This window comes from Centruroides sculpturatus, unplaced genomic scaffold (assembly GCF_000671375.1).
Source record: "Centruroides sculpturatus isolate CEXI.00-Female unplaced genomic scaffold, Cexi_2.0 scaffold100, whole genome shotgun sequence".
NCBI lineage: Eukaryota > Metazoa > Arthropoda > Arachnida > Scorpiones > Buthidae > Centruroides > Centruroides sculpturatus.
The window spans coordinates 820,402-828,692 of NW_019384300.1; the positions used below are offsets into that span (position 1 = coordinate 820,402).

At 23.9% G+C, this 8,291-nt stretch overlaps 1 long non-coding RNA gene across 1 annotated transcript in view; it reads right to left on the minus strand.

Moving 5' to 3' along the window:
• Positions 1-398: 398 nt before the first annotated feature.
• LOC111636463 overlaps positions 399-8,291 on the minus strand; it is a 20,595-nt gene continuing 12,702 nt past the window's right edge. Inside the window, exons 3-4 of the long non-coding RNA XR_002758542.1 lie at positions 7,030-7,161; positions 399-572 (exon numbers count right to left, since the gene is read on the minus strand). This is a non-coding gene — a long non-coding RNA (uncharacterized LOC111636463). The remainder of the gene's footprint in view (positions 573-7,029; positions 7,162-8,291) is intronic.

The window sequence follows — 8,291 nt, forward strand, 5'->3', positions numbered from 1 at the left end:
AAAATTTTATTTTCCCTAAAAATATTATTTTTTTTTTTATTTTATCCTGGTAGGAAAATCGATTTTTTTCTTGTTTAAATGTCTTTTGCTGATTTTCTGTAAATTTATTTTATTTTATTTTTTCTCTCTTAATAATAATAAGAAGAAGAAGAGGAGGAGGAAGAAGATTTTCTCCTGGAATATTTTACTTTCTTTCTTCGAAATTTCGTTTTTTTTCCACCACAAATTTTATTTTATCAGTAATATTTTTAATTTCTTTTCATAAAAATTTCTTTTTTGTTCTAAAATAGTCTAATTTTCTATCAAAACAAAAAATATTTTATTTTTTTCCAAAATTTTATTTCCTATAAAATTTATTCATTTCAATAAACATTTGATTCTATTTTTACCTTAAAAATGTCTTCTTTATCCTTTAAAATTTTTCTCCTTACTCAACAAAATTTCATTTTTTTCTCTACAATTTCTCATCTTCCTATCTTCTCCTACTAAAACAATACCATTTTTTTTCTGCAATTCCTACTAAAAAATGTTCTTTTTCCTTCTGCAATTCTTACTCTTTCTCTCTTTTCCTACTAAAAAATATATTTTTCTCTCTTTTCCTACTAAAAAATATATTTTTCTCTCTTTTCCTGCCAAAAATGTTCTTTTTTCTTCTGCAATTCCTATTTTTTTTCCTACTAGAAATTTCCTTTTTCTACTAAAACATTTCAATTTTTTCGATTTCTCTGTACAATTCCTCTTTTCCTACTAACAATTTTCATTTTTACCTACTACAATTCCTAATCTTATTTCAGTAGGAAAAAAAGGAGAAAAATTCGCAATTAATTCCTTTTATTTTCCCTCTAAAATTTTCATCCAATAAAATTCCCCAGAAAATCTCTTAAAAATCAATTCTATTTATAAAATTCCCTACATAGAAAATTACCCTAAATACTCTAAAATATCCAATTTTCTCCCCATTCCTTCCTACGATTGTCTCTTACTTCCAAAGAGATTTCAGTAATATATATATATATATAATTACTAATATTGATTTAAGATAAATTACAAGATAATAATACTAAATAATTCATTTTTACCCAATAAAATATATATTGATTAATGTATAAAAGCATATAAGTGTATATAACATGTATCTAACTGAAAATCATTGAAGAAAAACAGAAATTTGTAAGAAGAACAAGGTACTTAAATGAAATGCATAAGAATTTCTAGAAAACCTGTTAATTACTTTACATAAAATTTAAATATTAAAAAAAATCTTGTGTAAGGTAAACCTGTAATTTACTCTATGATGTTTTAATTGTTAATGTGGGGTAATTAATAATGTCATCTAGTGTAAGGGATATCGTGTTTAAAAATCATTTTGCAAGGGTGAAGTGGCCTCTTCGTAGAGCTACAACATTAAAATGAATTTAAGAGGCTTGCTAAAGAGACCCTTGAGCAAATTCTAATTTATTGGCCTTGCTTCATACGAGAGAATTTTATTTTTACAATTTCCTTAAAAATAAACCGAGAAAAATCCTTTATTTTCCCCCTACTTAAACTTATGAAATTATGAAAAATTCAGTGAATAATTCCATTTTTTCTAGTGTTTTAATATATTAAAATCAATCCACTTTACTCTAGGGATGCTCGTTAAGAGAAGAATTGAAGGTTCGTAAAGTAAATAAACAAGCATTTTTCTCTCTTAAAGGATATTCCAAAAGTCTGTTAACTGTTACAAGGACTAAACACGGTTAACTAAATTTTAGACCACCCTCTTGGCTAAAACATTTTAATTTCTTAAGTGAAAATCTCATTTCTTTCAGTGGAATTTTTGCTCTTTAACATTTTTGAAAGTTTTTTCTTCCAAAAAAGGGGGCTTTTTAGAAAAAAGTCCATATTTTTTTAGAATATTTGAATGTTTTCTAGAATAAATCACTGAAATTTCACGTGTTAAACGAAGATATAACTCAGAAAGTGTCGAGCTTCTTCAAATCAATGGTTAGAAGTGCATCAGCAGTTGAACAATAAGAATTAATTTTAGAATTTTGTTCATTACAAAACATTAATTATCCATAAAAACATTAAAAATATCTATAATTTGGTGGAATTTATTAGATTTTTGGGGCAAATTTTGAGTTAGAAAATCCGTTTTTTAGATACAGAAAAGCACGAATGCTACCAAAAATCGTCCTCGTACTTGCAGAAATTACTAAACTATCAAATGTTATAGAAAAATATTAAATTAATTATACTTATATCTTAAAATTTAAATAAGTATAATATAAATTAAGTTATAAGTGTTGTTTTTGTGATAAGTAAATTTTCAGAGGAAAATCCCCTAAATAAAACCTGAATAACTACTAAAATAATATTTTAAAAAAATGTTTGTAAACANTTATCTAACAATACATTAAAGATCATTTCTCATTTTTATAATGATTTTCAAAGTATAAAATATATTCTCTACTTAAATTCTCTATCCCTCATACTAGTATATTATACAGTATATAACCCGTAAACCACGAACAAGTTTATATATTACACCGTGTAAACTAACATATCTCGTGTACACGGATGTATATAGATGTTTGGAAGCGAATATATACATCTAAATTTATAATATAATGACATTCGAGGCTGTAAACAGGTTATATACACTGTATACAAATAGTTAATATAGATAAACTGTTTACAATTTTCAATGTAAAAAATGTTAAATTTAATTGTACTTTAAGAGCTTCAATATGTAAAAATATTGTTAAATTTGGATACATTTTCCAATTAGATGTATCTACTGAAAAAAGGAAAAGAAAAATTAAAGAAAAATAGAATTAAATCCCTAGCAGAGTATTGGAGAAGAGAAAAATAAAGGAGAATAAGCTTAAAAAACTACATCTGTGTTCGATCAAAACATGTTGAATGGAAATGAAATCAAAGATTGCACAGAAAAAGAACATCTGCAGCTGCTATAGCAATAAAAAGAAACTTAAATTAGAATAAAAACTAAGTGATAGAAGGAAAAAGAAAGAGAATATACTAAAGAATGAATAATAAATAAGCTTATATTCATAGTAAAATTATGAATTACCCTGTTCGTAATTGAGTTTAAACGTGTATCTAGTTGGGATCTAGAGATGCTGGAGAAGGGAAGCTCAAGATGAAAAAAAAATAAGAGTGATAGAGTGATTTAACGCTTGCTACGTTGCCCGCGAGAGGGCAGCACCGTTCGAATGGACGATAATGGTGGACGACACGTGGTGTACTTCCCACAGATTGCACACAACGGAACTTACACTACATTAAACAGGGTCGGGGATGAAGTGCTGGAAATGGAGACATTGAGGGCGTGAGATCAGAACATAATCTCTATCGAGATTTATTGTTAAGTATAACGTTAAAACGTCGCATTCCATCATCTGCCATAAGCGTAAATATTTATGACGCAACTTAGTTTGATACGTCAAACAAAATACCTCCCCCCAGCTCCACTCCTCTCTTCTTCATCCCCCCAGATGGGTGACAAAGTATCCACCTCCCTCCAACTCCATTTTATAAATTCTTCTACAGAAAAATGTCCTTTATATATATAATAAATAATGATTAAAATAATAATTTATGTGTGTTTTTTTTAGTATATTCATCAAAAAAATTCGTCGAATATTCGTAAATATTGATCTAGTTTCTATTTTATTTATTTTTTGTCGTTTATACCTTAATTTTTTAAAAAAATTTTTACAAATTTTAAGCATCAGAAATAGATTTATAGTGTGGAGTTTTTATATTTTATATTTATTTATTTTTTTCATTAATTTTGATCGAAGAAATTCGGTTTTAAAGGCTCCTGACTTACACGCTCTTTGCTATTTGATGAATAATAATGAATAGCAATTTTGTTATCGTTGGAAAGTGAATAAATTTATTGAATTTTTTTTAAGATTTACCTTCTAAAAAATTACGTGTAAATAAATCAATAAATAAATGTGTTTGTTGTAATTATTTATACAATTTTTCTTTTTACAGTCGAACCTCTAAACGACGGTCACTGAAGAAATGGAGGTGAATTTGTTTGAGGTTATTCTGTACCCTATATATTTTTACTCGGAAAATGTTCATTAAAAATGGCCGCTATTTACAGGTGGCCGTTATTTAGAGGTTATTTTGTATGCAAGTTTATTTAACGTTCCTGAAAAAATATCCACCATTAACAGGTGGCCGTTGTTAGGAGGTGACTATTATTGCAGGTTCGTCTGTGAATAAAGAAGGAATAATCTACATAAATTTCTATTAAATTGATTTTTAAATTAAATACTGTATTTTTTTAATTAAAAATCAATTAAAGTTCAGGTTTATCCACTTAAGTACTTAAAAATACTTAAGAATTATAAGCGTACAGTACGTCTGGTTGTCTGTCAGTCTGGATATAAAAAAACCGAACTCGTTAGCACCCTTCTGCATGAATTAAAGCTTAAAATCAGTTGGTATATAACAAAAATAATACAAAGAATTATTAAATTATACAAGTTTAAAGCAAAAATTTTAATTATAAATTAAAATTTTTCATATGAAACATTAAAAATGTAAAAATATTTTTTTTATTTATATAAAAATTTTCATTAATTTTCGAATTTTCTACGCTTTTTGTAACGCTTAGCGTGTCCTTCTACCATTTAAATTTACTGTAATTTATTAATAAAGCTACTTTAAAGAGGATATTTAACCTTAAAAATTGAATATTCTTAACTTAAACTTCTTAAAATATGAATTATTTACTGAAATTTTATTATTTATTTTACATTTTAATGTAAATTTTTATTTTATAGCTCTTTTAAAATGTAGTTTACGTTTCAGTGAACAGTTTCGATTCTTATCTATACTTATACTTACTTTTTTATTATTATTTTATCTAAGAATATATATATTTTATTTTATATCTACATAAAAGATTTTACTAGAATTTTATTATTTTATCTAACAATACATTAAAGATCATTTCTCATTTTTATAATGATTTTCAAAGTATAAAATATATTCTCTACTTAAATTCTCTACCTCTCATACTAGTATATTATACAGTATATAACCCGTAAACCACGAACAAGTTTATATATTACACCGTGTAAACTAACATATCTCGTGTACACGGATGTATATAGATGTTTGGAAGCGAATATATACATCTAAATTTATAATATAATGACATTCGAGGCTGTAAACAGGTTATATACACTGTATACAAATAGTTAATATAGATAAACTGTTTACAATTTTCAATGTAAAAAATGTTAAATTTAATTGTACTTTAAGAGCTTCAATATGTAAAAATATTGTTAAATTTGGATACATTTTCCATAATACAAAAAATAAATTCAAAGTTCAGAATTTATATATTTTATAAAATATTTTTTTTTTNTTTTTTTTTTTTTTTTTTTTTTTTTTTTTTTTTTTTTTTTTTTTTTTTTTTTTTTTTTTTTTTTTTTTTTTTTTTTTTTTTTTTTTTTTTTTTTTTTTTTTTTTTTTTTTTTTTTTTTTTTTTTTTTTTTTTTTTTTTTTTTTTTTTTTTTTTTTTTTTTTTTTTTTTTTTTTTTTTTTTTTTTTTTTTTTTTTTTTTTTTTTTTTTTTTTTTTTTTTTTTTTTTTTTTTTTTTTTTTTTTTTTTTTTTTTTTTTTTTTTTTTTTTTTTTTGTAAAGACTTGTTATTTTTAAGCGAAAAGATGTACTTTTCAGTAAAATATTTATTTAAAAAAAAGTGTACATTTATAAGAAATTTTATTTTCTGTTTTTGGATTTTTTCTAATTGTTTGAAATGTACTGTACAATTTATTTTTCTTTTGTTTTACTTTATTTGTCTATTTCATTTTTGAAGTTTTTAATTGTTGAAATTTACATCTTTACTTATTTTTTCTTTGCATTTTATTCGTCTGTTTCATTTTTGAATTTTTTAATTGTTGAAATTTACATTTTTATTTATTTTTTTCTTTGCATTTTATTCGTCTGTTTCATTTTTGAATTTTTTAATTGTTGAAATTTACATTTTTATTTATTTTTTTCTTTGCATTTTATTCGTCTGTTTCATTTTTGAATTTTTTAATTGTTGAAATTTACATTTTTATTTATTTATTTTTTCATTTTATTTGTCTGTTTCATGTTTGAATGTACATTTTGTTTATTTCAGAAATAAATTTTATATTTAAAAATTAAAAATGCAATTGAAATAAACACTATTTATTCTTTTTTTTTAAAAAATGTAGGAATAAAAAACGATTTTAACTTTTAATATTTTAAACTTTTTGTATTTTATATAAAATCCATTCGCTGAAATAAATAAAGTTTAAAATTCAAGTAATTAAAAACAGAAAGTAATGCTTAGAGTACTCTTGATGCATTGAACTGTGTTGTTAATCCTCGCTACTTTTTTATGTATATGTATAGAGCAGTAATTTATTTTTATTATTTTGTTTTCAACTTTTAAGATGACTTTAGTTTTATCATATTACATTTCCATTTCTTTGTTATTTATTTTAAGATTCTAAATGTACTTTAAAATGTACAAAATATATATTTTATTCAAAGATATTTTTAAAAAATAAAGAATAAATTCTATAAAACTCAGTAGTACCCATACGAAATTATATAAATGTATTCTTTATAAATTTTAAAACTTTATTTTTGCTTAATTTATGTAATTTACCCTTTTATATGCATACTTTAAGTTATGTACAGCATTATATTCATTAATATTTCTAATGTTTAAGCTGTGTACATTGTTAAATAGTTCTATATATCACTATGATAAATGAAGGCATCGAGAGGAGTCTTCGAATAGAATAATCAAGAATTAATTAAGGAAATTTAAAATTTTTGGAAGAAAATACACAAAATAAAGCATAAATTATTGATTTAGTATGATATAAATTTGATCAAAATGGGCAAACTTCCAATATATTTGGTCAAACTTGGTTGGATAATTAAGTTATGGTACTCTCTACTGAGTGATCATTTTTATGTAATTTTCTTATAAAAGTTTAATAAATTTATCTCTTACCATCCAAAATAACGTTTTATAAACTATATCTAAATCTTTTTTTCATACGTTTATGCTCCAGTAATTGGATAAATTTTGGCACAGTGATTCCATTCTTGGAGCATCATAAAATAGCATCCTTTAATTTTGCTTCTAGGAAAATAAAGATAAAAGTTAATTATTAAATTATTGGTAGAAATAGAAAAAAATAAAATAAATAAATAAATTCCATTATTTGATCAAGTAACATTTGGCTTGACATCAATACATTTAAGTTTAGCTAATTTTGGGGAAAAGATTTATAGAGTTTAAACAATAAATCACATACAATTCCTTAGAGTTTGCTTGAATTTTATACGAAATTTTGTCGCTTGAAAAATTAATATAGAAAGTTGATTTAATATTAATTAAAGGCATTAAATTTTATTTAATTTTTAAATTTTTAATGAAATTTTATTTAAAAAATCACAACAGCAAGATTGTCTTCTTACGTATCTTCTATAAGAAGAAACATTCTCACAGCATTTCATCTACTCTGAATTATACAGGATTATAGAAAATATTTGAAAATTTAATATATTTTTAATAAAATTCAATAAATTTCAATATAATTTTTGAATTTTTTAAAATGATATTTTATTTCAGAAGTATGTACAAGTACTGTACATCTTCAACAGCAAGAGTACTCATTCCTACTATATCCTACACACTTTAAATTAACTAAAAATAAATAAATAAATTTAATAAATCAAAAAGATGAAAATTTACACACACGACGAAAGAAAATTCTTATATAATTAACTTATAAACGAATTGATGAGCAGATAAATCTTATTTGTTATCTACATCTTCTATGCACCGACTCCTCTCACTGTATACAACTTACCACCTAATTATATTAATTTAATTAAAGATGAGATGAAGAGATAGTTAGATAGTATTTTCTGGTATATCTGTGGTCTGATAGAAAGCGATGAAGAGTGAAAGATAAGCTCCTTCTCAATGCTGCAGATGACCTTTCTTTGGTTAATATCTCTGTCATCTCCATCACTACCCCTCTACTCGATTCTGGACAGAAAATCGATAATTATTTCACAGCACAGCTACAACTTAATCGATATTCTTTGCTTGTATCCAATTCTGCTTTCACTTTTACACTTTTTGGATGGGTGTAAAGAATGATCATTGCACTTCTACTCGAAATTAATGTCCACCTCTCTTACAATTCCCCTGTATACAACATCTGCTATGGTTCTCTCTCCTTACATATAAATTTATATATA